Source organism: Xenopus laevis, chromosome 2S, assembly GCF_017654675.1.
Source record: "Xenopus laevis strain J_2021 chromosome 2S, Xenopus_laevis_v10.1, whole genome shotgun sequence".
NCBI lineage: Eukaryota > Metazoa > Chordata > Amphibia > Anura > Pipidae > Xenopus > Xenopus laevis.
The window spans coordinates 128,192,056-128,208,928 of NC_054374.1; the positions used below are offsets into that span (position 1 = coordinate 128,192,056).

A 16,873-nucleotide genomic window follows, 5' to 3' on the forward strand; every position below is an offset into this window, starting at 1 on the left:
TTGGCTGTGAGGTTGAGGTCAACAATTGCAGCTTTAAAGGTAGATCTCCAGGCTCTGTAATTCTCTGGACCAGGGGTGTCCAAAATTTTTTCACCGAGGGACATATGCAGTAAAATACACAAACAGCCGGGCCACTCACTCGAGGTGAATTATTGCTTCACCTAGTTTATTAAGAAGAAACTTAGTAAACAAGTAGTAAAGAGTATATTTCAAGCTTGTTATGCAAATAAGTTTGGATTGTTAACAGATCAACTATATTTGTTTTAAAAATGCTATCAACAATTACATTTTATTAAGTAATAGGGCTTAATAACACATGGAACGTGTAATAATATTTTGAACTCAGGGGAAAACGGTTGCGCTCAGTGCGAACAATGAAGTTGCCCTTTGGTCTGCAGGATTGCTGGCAGTTAGTTTTGTGGTTGAGATGCGAAAGACGTCACAGAGATGGTCATTGGTCATTTTGGTTCTCAATCTGCTTTTGTTTAGTGTCATTAGAGAAAATGTTTGTTCACATATGTATGTTGAGCCAAACAGACTCGTCATTCTTTTTGCGTGGTGTCTCATCAGAGGAAACTTGGCTTCTTCCAAGCTCCGGTAGAAGTCAGGTAAGGAGAGAAGCTGATGTTGATTCTTCAGAGAATCATCACACTGCATTTCTATGCAGACTCTCTTCCACTTCTTCTGCATTTATCATGAAGGGTGTTGCGAACAGCTTGATATCGTTCTCAATGGTAGAAAAATCTTGGAAGCGCTGAGAAAATTCTGTCATGAGAGATGTGATCACAGACACATATTTCTCCTTTTTATCAGAGAGATTGGCCTTTGGAAACGCAGATCTGATTTCGGACAGTGTGGGGAAGTGTGCAACACTTAAGTTGCGCAACTGTGCCTCAAACAGTCGGAGCTTCACACAGAATGCTTTCATGTGTGCGTGAAGCTGCGGTACGAGTTGGTCTTTGCCTTGTAGGTTTTTGTTGAGTGTTTAAATCCTATTTTGTCAATTGCATTTGACACAGCTTCAAAAATGTCTTTACCCGTTGTTGTGGTATTTAGACTGCTGAGATCAAGCAGCTCCTCTGTAACGCAAAAGTTATTGTCAACTCCCTGCAAAAAAATTAATAACTGCGCGGTGTCTGTGGCGTCTGTGCTCTCATCACATGCAATGGAGTAGAAATCAAAAGCACATGTTTTGTCTGACAGTTGATGTTTTATGTTGGCTGACAAATCTTCGATTCTCCGCACAACTGTGTTTATTGATAGGCTAACGTTGTCGAATTTTTGACTTTTTTCTGGGCATATTATTTCTACGACTTTAGTGAGGCACTGTTTTATGAATTCAACTTCTGAAAATGCCTTCACATGCTGGGCAATAAGTTGAGCCACTTCATAGCTGGCTATTGTGGCATTTTCTTGAGTTTTTCAGGCAGAAGAAAAATACTGTTGTTGAGCTAGCAAGATAGTTGTCATATGCTTAACCTTCTGTTCTCGTTCCACACCAGTGTAGGACATGTAGGTCTGATGTTTGGTTTCGTACTGTCGTTTTACATTGTACTCCTTCATCACTGCGACACTCTCATTACAATCATGGAAAAGCAGTCAGCACATCATTATCTCTCCTATAGAGAATTGGTGCACGTTCCTCAGTGGCCACTTTCCACTGATATCACGACAACCTTTGTATGCAGAACAGCAACAGACTGTGAAACTTTTGTTTAAAAAGAGGTACTCTCATTACAATCAAACACACACACTTCCCCTTGACTTCCATAAAGAAGTATTCATTTTCCCACCGTGTCTGAAATTTTCTACACTCACTTGCTATCTTGCGTTTCTTAGGTGTTGTCATTTTCAGTGCGCTGTGGCAAAATTTTTCTTTCCTGAATTTTGTTTTGTAGATAGACTGGAACTGCCTTGATTGATCAATTCAGTAGCTATTCCCCTAGACTAGGTCCTAGATGACGAGTTAAAACCAACTCAGTAGCACTCCAACTCCTAGAGTAGACGTCACTCAGTCTAGGTCAGACTAGGAAAGACCTTTAAGGCTAGCTGCAGCACCACCCCTAGACCAGGTCCTAGATGACGAGTTACAACCAACTCAGTAGCACTCCAACTCCTAGCCTAGACGTCACTCAGTATAGGTCAGACTAGGAAGGTCCTATAAGGCTAGCGCTTATGATTGGCATGGCTGGGTATAATAGAAAGGGTTAGTGAGCAGAGACTTGCAGTTGTGCAGCAGCAATGGTTCTTACCTTAACGATGCCCGGGTGGCGCAAGGTCCAGAGCAGAGTCACCTCTTTGTGCAGTTTGTAGGTAGCGAGTGTGCGGCAGCCAGTGGGGTCGCCATATCGCCAGACGTAGCGTGTCACATCGTTACCCTGGTTGTGCGATCTCCTTCCCGTTGCGCAGAGTTCCCTTCTGGACCAGTTCCGGAGCCCACATACTGGAGGTCAGTGACAGCCCAAAGCCCCTGACTGTCCCATTACCTCCACGGGAACCAGCTCCCCTCCCCGGGGGGATCCCATCAGCCCCGCAGTAATGAAGTGCACATGTTTCCACATCCACGATTTCCCTCTCTAGCCCGGCGGACTTGCGCTGAACTGTCACAACGTGTCATTGGGGCTGAGAGTTTCCGAGGAGCAGGTGAAGTGCAAATAGAGCGCAAGCAGCATAGTCATTGCAGCTCTGCACAGGATAATGACCCCCGCCCTCATCATTGCCGGCATTGTCAGCCTTCTCTCCCCTCTGCCCTTAAAGGAACTAATTAGCTGAGTGGAATGTGCGGGCCATATTCTGTACATTTTTGCAATTTGCCACCGGGGCAATTAAATTGTGGACCGTAGTTTGGACACCCCTGCTCTGGACAGTCATCAAACCTTGAGAGACTAACGTTAATGAGCTCACAACGTATCATGTACCTGGCGAACTCAGACAGGTCTGATCTCTCACTCTTTGTCGCCTGGGTAACTTGTGGAACCTGGGGGGTTGTATAAGCTTCCTGGTGTATAAAGATGAGATGAACCAGGATAAAATTAAGTGGCACAAGCATTAAGCAGTAGTTTAGTCTCTAAGGCTTTTGCTGGCTCTAGTTTAAACTGAGGTTTGTCACTGGAGTTCACCTGAGAGATGGGAAGAGTTATTGTCTCATACTGAGTGACTACATCTGTGTGATTGGCATGTCACTGTGCCAGCAGTGGCAGCTCCATGGTTTGGGTACTGTAAGGTACAGCAGTGTTTTTAGTAACAGGTAAAAGAGACTGACCTGTATTGTGAGTTGCAGGAGTTATCCTTGGATTTTGTAAGATTGGTTGGTTGTCATTATTTGCATCCTGGTTTAGTACATATTTACTTGTACGTGCAATAGGATGTTCAGACTCTGCTGGGATAGGGCAGTCTGGTTCATGTGATTCTCCCAGTGCTAGCTCAAGGACCTTTAACCTTGCAATAGCTGCTGCCTTTTCCTTTTGAAGAATTTCAAATTCAGCTTCAATTTCTGCCCTTTTACATGCAGCTTCTGCTTGCTGCCTTGCAACTTCTGCTGCTGCCTCTGATTGCTGGCGTGCAGCCTCAGTTTGCATCTCTGCTTTAAGGTTAACCTCTCTTTTAGCATAGGAAATTTGCACCTTAGCTGCTTCCACATTAGAGAGACTATTGCAACATTATAACGCACGCATGCATTAAAAATTGAGAAATTAATTGTAATTGTATAAGGGGTGACATGCTATGTCTCTCAAACGTTAGACTGTCTCCGTTTTGTACACAGGTAAGGCTAGCGAAATAGTGCCCCAAAGACAAACCAACTTCCACAAAACCCATACAGAACTCATTGCCACCACTCTCACACCCTAGTGATGGGAGATGCCAGGTACTCTAGGAGCAAAGTAATTGAAACACACACTTCCTACCAGCAGTCAAATGGTCAATCAACATATAGCATGCATAGCATTAAGGCACACAGGTACACAACATTGATTAAATGTTATATTTAATATTATAAAAGTATAACAGTGCATATTTACAAAAAAATATATTATGATAGGCCATACATTGAAATATACAATCACAGATTCTAAAATAAAAAGGAAATAACATAGAAAAACTATACTTAACTCAAAAATATAGCATTTTTTTCATTCTGGAGGAAAGGTAATACACCAACAGGATAAATTGGCCCTTCAAATTAAATCCAAAATATGGGCAGAAGAGCTATTTATTACAGATTGCAGGGGCATTAGATTGTGGGACATGCAGAGAAATGATATTATATTCATGTTTTTTTCTACTGGTTGGTATAATAGGTATGGCTTCTGGAATAGAATGTGTCTTCACATGAACTCTAAGTCACCCCTACATGCAGTGTTGGACTGGGGGAGGCAGGACCCACCACTCCGTCAGCATCCAATAGAAAATTTAATATAATTATCTAAAGATAATCAATTAAAATTATCTAAAGATAATCAATTAAAAACTGCATTGTTTCTGAAATAATCAAGTTCATCTTCACTATTCCTCTCTCTGCATATGTTTCTCTTCATTCTGTCTTCATGCAGAAGTTGTCAGATAATTACTTACAGTTAGAGCCAATATATCTTTTGGGGGGGGGGCTCCTTTTGCCTAGAAAATTAGAGGTTTAGAATGGTTTTCCTTCCAATAAGGTTTAATTTTATATTAGTCAGGATAAAGTACATGGTACTGTTTTATTACTATAGAGAAAAAGAAAATAATTTTAAAATATTTGGATACAATTGAGTTCATAGGAGATGGCCTTCCAATATTTTGGGCTTTTCTGGAGAATGGATCCCATACCTGTATATACCAGAATACAAGAAGGTACATGACAGAGCAGCATGGGGCTTGCAGTGATCTATCCACTTGGAATGGCCCAAATAGACTCCCACATAGAAGAAACAGTAACAGACGTACATGAACTCAAGATAAACTTTTGAATATTATCAGGATCACTTATTATTTTCTATAAAAAGTCTTATGTTTGACAGATTTTTAGTCTAAAACTCACTACTCTGCCCACTAGATCCTGGACAGTCTGATGGGGTGGGGTAACTTTCATGAGCTCTGAATATAGCAATGCCCCTCAGTGCAGTAGTTGCAGCAAGCAAAAGTGGGAGACAGCAGGTATAGGACAAGAAACTATATAGCAGGTATGGGACAACAGTAAGCCTTTAGATCAGAGGTACCCAGTCTTTTTTTAACCTGCGAACCACATTCAAATGTAAAAAAAGAGTTGGGGAGCAACAAAAGCATGAAAAAGTTCCTGGGGATGCCAAATAAGGGCTGTGACTTGCTAATAGGTAGCCCCTATGTGGACTGGCAGCATACAGGAGGCTCTGTTTGGCAGTAAATAGTTTTTATGCAACAAAAACTTGCCTCCAGGCAGTAATTAAAATAAGCACCTGCTTTGAGGCCACTGGGAATAGCATCCATGGGGTTGTGAACAACATGTTGCTTGTGAGTCACTGGCTGGGGATTACTGCTTTAAGCTGGCCATAGATCTGATCGTACAAAATGAGGATTCATATGATTTTCGGACCGTGTGTGTAGAGTCCCGACATTTTTTCGTCCGGCGGAGATCGGTCATTTGGTCGATCAGACCAGTTTATAGATTTCTGTCGGCTGCCGATAATATCTCTGCATGTATTGCCGATCGTACGATTTTCAGAGGGAGACTGTCACTAGCTTTGGTCAGACATAACTTCTGTACGATTGCTGTCAGGGGCAGAACATCAGCTGATCTGTTCTTTTGTACTTTATTTGATCTGAATGGTTAGTGGCAGGTCGGGAGATGGGAAAGTCCGATCGTACGAAAATTCGTACGATCGGATCTTTGCGTCTATGGCCAGCTTCAGACTGTGAGCTAATTTAGTTACACTGATTCATGCTGCAGATGTCACACTCAGAGGATAGGCGTGTGTGTGTGGGGCGCATTTTCATGACCCTAAAGTCAGGGTAATCCCATCAACCACTAGAGGGAACAGAGAACAGCAGGTGCTGGTTTCTCCTGCTTTCTGAATTCAAAGTTTTAAGGTTCCGCAGCTACCGTCTCCTCCAACAATCTGCAGCAAGAGCCACAGGGCAGGTGTTCAAAGTATGTTAATATTTTTTCCATGCTAAATCTGTAGCATCAGTGGTATATGTGTGCATCGTGGGGCAGGGATGATGGTTTCCAGAAACAGAGACTAATAGTCAGAAAGCTTCTGAATTTGTTTCCCTATTGTGCTTTTAATTGTGTGGTCTAGAAATTTGGTACATGGAAAATCAGGCAGTGGAACCAGGGTCAGATTGGGCCAGTGGGACACTTCCCTTGTTGGCTCTACCGTCCCAGGCCTGCTCCCTGTGAACTGTGGCACTGCACTCTTCCCTCAGCCCTGATTGCGGCAAAAATCAAGTAGGGATAGGTATGGGACACGTGTACACAAACACAATGAAAAGGGGGGTTGCAATACAGAGGACCTTGTGACCGGGGTGGGGGGCCCTGAGGTGGCCTCCTTGGTGGGTGCCACACACTCCAGTCCTTCAGTGACTGGAACTAACAGAAGCATGCACTGTCTGGCCTTTCTGCAAATGTGTTTGTTGAGTAGCCCCTTGTTAGAGCTGGCCATACATAGCAAGATCTACTTGTCTTATTAAATAAGCTGATTTTTCTGATTTGTCCAATCACCTGTCAGAGCAGACTGTAAAGGATATTGTTTTGGTTCAAAACTTGAGCCGATATGCTGGCAACTCTAGCTGCTGAGTTGGCAGCTAGTAACAAAGCATGGAAGTATAGCCAACTTAAAAGGGAAGTGTCGCAATTGCAAAAGAAAAACCAAAATCAAAACATAACAACCAAACCCCCACCCCAAACACAAAACAGTTTACTCATTTAATGAGGTTTTCCAGATAAGGGAAAATCATGTAAACTTTAGGTAAACCCAATAGGCTGGTTTTGCTTCCAATAAGGATTAATTATATCTTACTTTGGATTAAGAACAAGATACTGTTTTATTACTACATAGAAAAAGAAAATCATTTTTAAAAATGTGGATTATTTGAATAAAATGGAGTCTATGGAAGATGGCCTTTCCATAATTCTGAGCTTTCCGGATAATAGGTTTCCTGAGAACGGATCCAATACCTGTATTACTTAAACGACAAAATAGGTGCACACCAGGATTTTTGAGAAAGAGTTACAAGTACATAATTTTATTTATCGCATTAAAAACGGCAAAGTTTCAGTCGCATTCTAAGACCTTTATCAAGACCGTATATATACAATATATATATATATATATATATATATATATATATATATATATATATATATATTTATTTAGAGAGCATAAGTTTCCAACAACAGATGCACTCGTGACACTTTTAGTCTCATCATGTCGGAACAGAAGGTATCGCAGGTAAAATCGCCCATGGAGGTCTGCCTTTACAGGAAGAAGTGTGGAAGCAAAAGACAGAACTCTGTTAATTGGCTCATGTGACCTAACATGTATGATTTGTTTGTGTGAACCGTTAATCCTAGGCTCCATTCCCAGATGGCACATAATTTTAAAAAAGCATATTATTATTAATATGGTTTATTTACATGAAGCAGGGTTTTACATAGGAGCGGTTTTATGCAATATCTTTTTATAGAGACCTACATTGTTCAGGTTCTCCTTTAAGAGGCTGTGTAGCTACAATCTCAATAATTAGTACAGAACCAGAGATGCAGCTACAATGATGAGGACATCCGCACATTATTATGTTGGGAAAAATCACCCAACTGTCCAACCCTCAGGTGTACCATTTCTTCTCTGTGATAATGGTGCAAAAACCAAACCTCCATATCACCACAACTGCCAGGGCGATATCCGCAAGGTGTTTGTATGTTCTACCCAAGTCTTTGTAGCAGTGTAATTGGTGGGACATCACTTCCTGCCCGAGTCTCTCCCTGCTCATCTATAGCTCTGGGCTCAGATTACAGCAGAGAAGGAAGCGGGGAGGAAGAGGAGCAAACTGAGCATGCTCACGCCCGGGGCAAGGAGGTTCAAGCTGAAAACAGGAAGTCTGATACAGAAGCCCATATGTACACAATAGAAGGAAAGAAATGCAGTGTTTCTTTTGATAGAGGACTCAAAGCAACATTACTTTGAATGTTTACTGGTGTATTTAGGAGGACCTTTCTGATAAGGCTTATTTAGTTTTAACCTTTTCTTTCTCCTTTAAGGAAAAACAATCACTGCCCAAAAGCTTCACACATGCCTGGGATTCATATACAGCTAATGGGGACACAAACTTTTCTCCGCAACAGCTGAAATGATGAGGAACTTCTCTGTGCTCATCACAATGTTTGCTCTATCTCCATTTACCCAATCATGATAGGGGGATGCACGTAATAGCAGCTGTTCTGAATACCTAGCGGGCTGTAAATGCTGCCCCATGTTAATCACTGCATTGCTTTCAGTGAATACCAGTGATTATTTTGCTATGATGGATGACAGCCACCTTTAAATATGTAGAAGAAAAGCATAGAAATTGCCATATAATACTTTCTTTTCATTTATACTCTCCAACATTTCTCTTTAAGTCCTTAAGCTGTACTTTGCTCATTGTCTCTTTGTACCAGTCATTCAAAATGTGTATGTACAGGCACGCAGGGGGGGCCTCCCATTAAAGCTGAACTCATAAATCAATGACAGGTCAACAGAGTGGGTTTACTTGGGTATGACCCAAAGCTCTTCCTTATGCCGGATCACAATTTAATTTTTTCATTTCAAAGGCAGAGTGTAATGTTAAACTAACATTTCCAAATAAAGGCAGGATGACTGGTTTGGGTTTGTTTATGTGTTCTCTGCAAAGATTGTTTACTCCATTACCAAGCAGTTTACCTGAAGAGAAGCTGTTTAATACAGTACCAGGCCACACAAAAATGCAGGAGGGTAGGTAACAGGGAGGTTTCATGAGTCAAGAAGAACACCTTCACTGGAATTCAGGAGAACAACACAATATAATTTTAGTACAAACATAGAACAAGCAATGAGGGACATAGGAAACATAACATAAGTGTTAATGGCCTTTTAAGTAACACAGCTAAAACAATAATGAGAATGCATCAGTCCACCACTAGACTGTTTTGGGTTTTCTTAAGGCCTATAAAAATTCAGGTCATTAAAAAAAAAAGGCTTATCATGCTATTTCCACCCGTACTTCCACAGAAAACTGTGAAACCTGTTTAAAAATGAATCACTGTTGACCGTGGCATCTGTCATATATGGCAGGCCTCTCCAACTGATTAATGAAAGAGTTCATAATTTAGGCTATAGTACTGCACAAATACTCCAATTCATCAGCAGCAGAACATAGGGCAGAACAAACGTCTCCCCAGAAATGTAATCACTCCCTCTCCAAGGCTGGCAAATGCAAATAAAGAACCTAATGGTTCCTCAGAGTTAAATATCCATTGATATTTTTCAGCTACTTGTGCATCGGGCACATGACAACATCATGGGTCTCAGGGGCTGTGTTCCCCCTGTGACTAGAGAGCACAGGAAAAGTTAACGTTTTTTTCAACAAGTAACCTTTCAGCATTCCAGCTGCTCAGCCAGTTCCAACTGCCGCCGTTTATGTATGTATCCAACTCTGAAAGCTACAATTCACACAGGGGCCCCATTCCAAGGGATTGAGCCGCTTGGAACGCTATAGAACTTTATGTAAAGGGATTGCAGTTTAACTTCTTCACTGCCAGGTGCTTTGCTTAGTATTAAATGTCATAGGATGGGTTAGTTCTAATTGTTATTTTATACTTAATGCTCAAATCCACGTTACCTTTAATTTCAGGTATTCATGTTTTGTGATGATGCACTTGAAGCTGCTGATTCTTCACAGACCCAATATCAGCACAGGTACTGTATATACAAAGGCTGAATTGGCTGAGCCTCCATCTGTATTGGAAAAAGAAGAGCATGTCATGCTCAGATATTGTTCATCAATTCTATCAATTCCTGTCCCAGTCGATCTTACAATCTCTGGTCAATATTTGGTCATTGTTACAATCGCACAACAGAACTAAGGGGTCATTTATCGAAATCCGTATTTTTTTTTTCAGTAAAAAAAAGTCAGACCAAACTAGAATCCACGATTTGACCTTATTTATCATTGAAAACAATTAGTTCGGAATAAAATCAGTTCGGAAAAAAAAATTCAGTTTTTTGTGAAATCACTCGAAACCCCGAAATGTTCATTGTGAAATGGTACCTTTGCCGTTGACTTCTACAGGACCCCTACAGCTTGAAGATGGAATATTTTCAGATTCAGACTTTTAGCAGCCTCGGAGTATAATAAATCACTAAAAATCCACTAAAAACTCGATTATAGTAAAAATAAAACCTTGAATTTTTCTAGTTTTTTGCCGTTTGGACTTTAATAAATAACCCCTCAACAGTAGGGTTGCTGCACGGTAGTAAATACAGTATTTCATTCCTGTAGAATGTAGATTATAGACAGGGTTACCATATTTGATGTATTTAAATATAATCATTTTTTTAAATTGCCATATATTGCCGGCATGGTTATTTTTTAAGGCAACCTCAATTAAAGACTGCAGTGAAATAAGCAAACTTATGCCTTGTTTTCTTTTTTCTGGAAACAAAGACTGTGGAAAGGTACACAGACACCATACCTTAAATGTAACCTTAAAAAATCTAATTGGATTGTTTTGCCACCAATATGGATTTATGTAACTTAGTTATCAACAAGTACAAGGTACTGTTTTATTATTAAAGTGAAAAAAATAAATATTTTTTTAAAACTTTATTTGCTTATACAGGTATGGGACCTGTAATCCAGAATGCTCTGGACCTAGGGCTTTCCAGATAACAGATCTTTCCATAATTTCGATCTTTATACCTTAATTCTACTAGAAAATCATGTAAACATTAAATAAACCCAGTAGGCTTCCAATAAGGCTTAAGTATATCTTAGTTTGGATCAAGTACAAGGTACTGGTTTATTATTACAGGGAAAATAATAATCCAATAATTAAAACATTTTTGGATTATTCGGGTAACCTGGAGTCTATGGGAGACGGCCTTTCCATAATTCGGAGCTTTCCGAATAACGGGTTTCCAGATTACAGATCCCATACCTGTACTGGAAACTATCCTGTAATTCTGACCTTTCTTGATAAGGGGTTTCCGGATTAGGGGTCTGATACCTGTACATACTGTATACACATATATATCATAACAATAAAAAGCAAAGAAAACATTCAGTAGGTATGACGTGGGGGGAGTTAAAGGAGGTAAATAATGCACTAAATAATGCAGTAAATAATATAAGGATAGGTTAATTACAATATTAAAATATTTTGAATGTCAGTAAACCTACCTGCATGCATTTTTTTTTTAAAACAATTTTATTATTGTCTTAGGCTACAATGTTTACTAAATAAAACAAAAGTTAAAAAAAACTGCAAAAGGTATAGTTCTCTAAATCCATTATCTGTTCAGTATAATGTTTAAATTTGAGTTGAAAGAACCAATGATCCTGCCCTTTCTCTCAGACTGTATCATGTATGTACTGTATAATGATCCAATGAAGTCACAGAAAGCAATGCACTTTCCCAGTGCAAGTACAGATATCAGATTGGCAGGTCAACTAAAATTTCCTATTCCCACCATTGTACAACTGAATTGGAGGAGGCTATCACAGATACAGATTGGTAGTCGCTCAGACGAGGTAATGGCTGAGCAACGTGTGGCATATAAACACTGGGAGAATCTGTCACAACTTGAGGAACTTTCTTCTGAATTTTAATACATGCCACTGTGATGGGTGTTCTTAGTAATCAGAACAAGCCAAATATAAAGGGTTTTAAACAGGTTCATTTTATTTTAAGTTATGCATCACAGGTTATAAAGCATTGAACCCAGCAGCCAGCCTCCAAGCATTACATTCTTTATACAACCTTATAAGCCGCAGGATATTCAAGTCAAGAAATGGAATAATAATGTACATCTATGATCATCAAGTCCAGAATTACACAGACATTTATGTACTCATGAATGTTCTGTAATAAACTGCTGAAATATCAGTGAAGATCTCTTACTATGTTGCAAGTTAAGGACATCCCTGGTGCTCTTTTACCCCATGCACACCACCAGCAACCAAGTTGGTCTAATAAAAGTCAGAGAACATTAAAGGAAAACTTTACCCCCGAAATGAATATTTAAGCAACGGATAGTTTATATCATATTAAGTGGCATATTAAAGAATCTTACCAAACTGGTATATATATTTAAGTAAATATTGCCCTTTTACAGATCTTGCCTTGAACCGCCATTTCATGATGGTCTGTGCGCTGCCTCAGAGATAACCTGACCAGAAATACTACAGCTCTAACTGTAACAGGAAGAAGTGTGGAAGCAAAAGACTGAGCTCTGTCTTTTAATTAGCTCATGTGACCTAACATGTCTTTGTGTGCACTGTGAATCCTATGATCCCAGCAGGCGGCTATTATTATTTAAAATCGCAATTTCTATTCAGGATTACCCAATGGCACATACTACTTAAAAGTATATTAATATGAAAATGGTTTATTTACATAAAGCAAGGTTTCACACACGAGCTGTTTTATGCAATATATTTTTATAGAGACCTACATTGTTCTGGGGTATAGTTTTCCTTTAACTTGTGCAAGGACTAAAACTTATGAGGCATTCTTCAAAAAGTGCTGAGTAACAACTAGAATGGCAGGAAGGAAGCAAACTACTTGTAAAAGGAAAGCTAAACATTAGCCCCCAGTATGCCAGGTTCTATCCTACACTAGTTTGGGAATCACAAGTTGCTGCCTTATCATATGCAAGTCATATACTGTACATTTGGCAACTGCTTGTTTCACCACACACTATATGGTCAGAAGCATTTGGGAATCACCATCTAAATGGTATGTCTTCAGTTCAAACAAATAGTCAACTACAAGAGGTTCAGTCTTCAGTTCAAACAAACCCATTCCAAAATGTTTCTGAAAGCAAAGCCAGCACAAGAGCTATTCATAGGGTGAATGAGTTTTTTTTGTGAGTGATCAGAGGCAAACAAAACTAATATCAATTGCTGTAATGCCGAGTGTCAGCTGAAGGTTTGTTGAGATCACCACTACTGGACTCTATAGAGCAGTGGAAATGTGACCTCTGAAATGATAAATGGCATTTCACCATATGGAACTCTTGCCTCAATGTGTATTGCAAATAGTTATATTTGGTGGAGGAGGAATAATGGTCTGACTGGGGCTATTTTGTTTAGTTTAAGCTTAGATTCATGGTTCCATTGAAAGTAGCCCTTAAGGCCACAGCATATAATGACATTATTGACACTACTGATCCAAGTTTGTGGCAACTTTGGGAAAGGTCCTTTCCTGTTTCAGTACAACAATGCCAACATAAACAAAGTGAGGTGTGTAAAGAACAGATTTACTAAGGTGACAGGAAAATATGTTTGATATACTTTTAGCTCCAGTGATCAATATTTTCCATCGTGGCAATGGCTAGTTTTCCTTTACACTGCAAAATTGCTTTGGCATTGTGCATGTTATTTAGCAAAAATGCTTCTAACTAAAGTCTTTAAAATATACTGACTTGGATAATGCCTAAAAGGCAGAAGCTTCATTATATACATATTTGGAAAGCTCACTGCAGAAGATAAAAATAAAAATCCACCCTAAGGGATGAAGAATTGATTTAGTTACATCAAGCCACGAATGCAGTCATTTCTGGGTGACCCTGTAACATTACAATGACAACGAATAAAAGGATAAAAATTCAGCGTAGTTATGAAGCATTGAAGTCTGTAACTGAAAATTGTAGGTTCAAGAATACGGCACCCCACCCCACCCCAAGAAGCCTCCTCTTTATAGGACCCAACCAAAGCATTCTCAAATCATCCAATCCATTGCTCTACATTATAAAGTGTGAGTGGAGAGTGGAGCAATTGGATAAAAGCATTTAAACTACATACAGCGAGTGTCAAGATTCTTGTCAAGATTCCATATGCATTTAAAAGTCATTCTCCCATTATTTTGTCCATATCTTAAATCAAAGAAAGAGTGCCTAAGGCAGTCCTGTTCAAAATTATCTGTCTGGGTTTGAGCTCTGAAACCTGGATAAAATGCTTTGGGTAAGACTTTCTGATTGGGCCAATCCTTGTACCCCTATGTCATTATTCTACCACCTGCATCATTGCCCTGCCTCCTGTGATATCACCAGCCAGGTTTAGCAACTCAAAAATGGGACAACCATAGTGGAACACAATAGCTTGTAAAAATTCAGATAATGGATTTTTGGCAATATTCTACACAGCATATGAACTGCTGTAGAGGACACTATTCCGTAGGATGGCTTCTATAAGAAATAAATGGAAGACATTTATAAGGACAGTCATTGGCATTTACTGGAATCACAAAATCATGAAAGCTAAATGTCATAAATGCTAGTTGGCAGATAAAACATGGCCATTTCTGAAAATCACATGGAGGTTCTACTGTGTTTATAATTTCCAATCAACTAGTCTCACTGTGCCACACAGGTTTATTCAACCCCAACGCAGCTCAAAAAACACAGAATAGAATCAGTAAAATACTGCAATAAAATAAGTCAAATCAATTGCACAGTGAGAAAAGCTTTCAAAATCCCTGCTCCACTTAAGTCACTGCATAATTAACATTGCCCAGTACTCCCACAAGTACCAATGGGGGGGGGTCATCAGGTGTGGTTTACTAAGAGCTGTAGATCAACCTGTGGCCTAACCCAGATGCATTAGCAAATTGCCACACGTTTTTTACATAAAGCAGAAAGAAAGTATTTTATACTTGGGGGTGCCAAAAGTTAAGCACCCCAAGTCACATTTACTTATCTAACACCCCGGGCCGCTGCTCCTATCAGCAGAAATCTGCACCAGCCTGGGGTTATTACAGTGAGCACCACGGAGCGATCTTCTTCCTGCTTCTTCGTCTTCAAATTTCCTGGGGGCAGACACGTGCAGCAGAACAAAATAGCCGGCTTTTAAGTTAGAGTCCGGATTTTTGCTCTACTGCACATGTGCACCCGCAAGTAAGGTTTCCACCTGGTCGGTATTTTACCGGCCTGGCCGATAAAAATGATAGTTGATCGCAATGTTATTAATAGGGAAAAATGATAAAGAAAGGCTGGTATTTTTTAAAAAAGGTGGCAAACCTACCTGCAGGCTGAAAGAAGAAGCAGGAAGATAATCACTCTGTGGTGCTCACTGAAAGAACCCCGGGTCTGTGCAGGTTTCTACCGAGAGAAGCACCAGCCCAGGGTGTCAGGCAGCAACTAAGAATCCCGCTACACAGACGCTTTGCTGGACATTCATGAGAGGGCACAAACAGTTTCTTCCAAATTTCAGCTTTATTGTGCGCACATGCTAGTACAAAATAAGTGGCGGTGGGTGTCCTGGACTTACGCGTTTCTTGCCGCAAATCCCTGCACTTCGTCAGAGTCAATGTGTATCACGTGATGCATGAAGTTAAGGAACATGCATTTCACTCATTAATTATTCACTATTCATTACAGGTGCAAATGTCCCTCCGTGTGTTCTATTAAATGTGCCTGTGTTAGACAACAATTACAAATGTAAATATAATTAATATCAATATAAATAATCAAACATCGTTTGTGTGACATAAGTACATTTTAAATCCTCCCAAAATTTTTAATTTGGTTTAATTTGATATAGATATATATGTACTAATGGGTGTCAGGCAGGCCCGGACTGGCAATCTGTGGGTTCTGGCAAATGCCAGAGGGGCTGCTATAAGGTGCCATAGAAAGTCACTATTTAGTGGGCTGTGGGAGCTGTTTGGGCCTCTGTGTCAGCTGATTGAGCCTCTGTGTACCTCAAATGCCAGGGCCTGTTTTAATTCTCAGTCCAGACCTGGTGTCAGGTAAGTAAATACAACCACTTAGGGGTATGGTTGCCACCTTTTCTGGAAAAAAGATACCGGCCTTCTTACATATGTGTTTTTTCCCTATAAATAACATTGGGATCAACCATCATTTTTACCGGCCAGGTGGCAACTGTACTTGGAAGTGACTAACTTTCAGCACCCCCAAGTATAAAATGACTTTCCTTCTCCTATAATGAATTGAACTGAAGATCACGTGCCTTCAGAGACCAAAATTGAACCAAATCTTAGCACCATATTCCAGTCAGAGCACTTTCCCATGCTTTTTATACGAAGCCAACAAAGCCTCAGTCATACATAGATCTACTGTGTAGCCTCCATTTTACATACCCTGATTTCAAGTTTTACATCATTTTACAGATTTTTTAGGGTCCCACTATATTTTCCCGCAATTTCCATCATTTTACACTGAACAGTAAAATGGGGTTTCTACAATATACTACTGAAAGGCTCATCATCACTATAGTAGCCCACGTAAACTCTCCCTTTACTGAAGTTTTGACTCAGCGCAGACAATAGCCGAATAAAGTGGGCTTATTAGATCCCGCCAAAGGAGACAACGAACGGCCATGTCGCAATCCACTAGCTTTTAAACCAAATCAATATCCCCGATACAACGCAATGGAGCAGGACTGCAGTTTTGCATCAGCTCAGGGCACATAAAAAGTTGCTTCCTTTGCTGCAGTCGGATAGGTGAAAGATGCTGCGCTACTGGTAGCAAGAGGGGCCATTACCATGTAAGGAGATGATGAGGGCTGTGCACACCAGATAAGCCTCCCACCGCCTGCCCTCCTTGCCACACACACAATGAACGCGAATCCTCCACCCCCATGACATAATTTAACCACGTGACTCGTGGCCCCCTATAGGCCATACCCACTTCCGCCCGCCTCTTCTCTCCAGTTTCTT

General features: G+C 40.2%; 1 long non-coding RNA gene across 1 annotated transcript; it reads right to left on the reverse strand.

Annotated features, from left to right (window-relative positions):
- Positions 1–8,115: 8,115 nt before the first annotated feature.
- Positions 8,116–16,809, reverse strand: LOC108709823. Its single transcript, XR_005965901.1, has 3 exons — positions 16,699–16,809; positions 9,814–9,929; positions 8,116–8,970 (listed from the first exon to the last, which is right to left on the reverse strand). It is a non-coding gene; the product is annotated as an uncharacterized LOC108709823 (long non-coding RNA).
- Between the last annotated feature and the right edge of the window lie 64 nt (positions 16,810–16,873).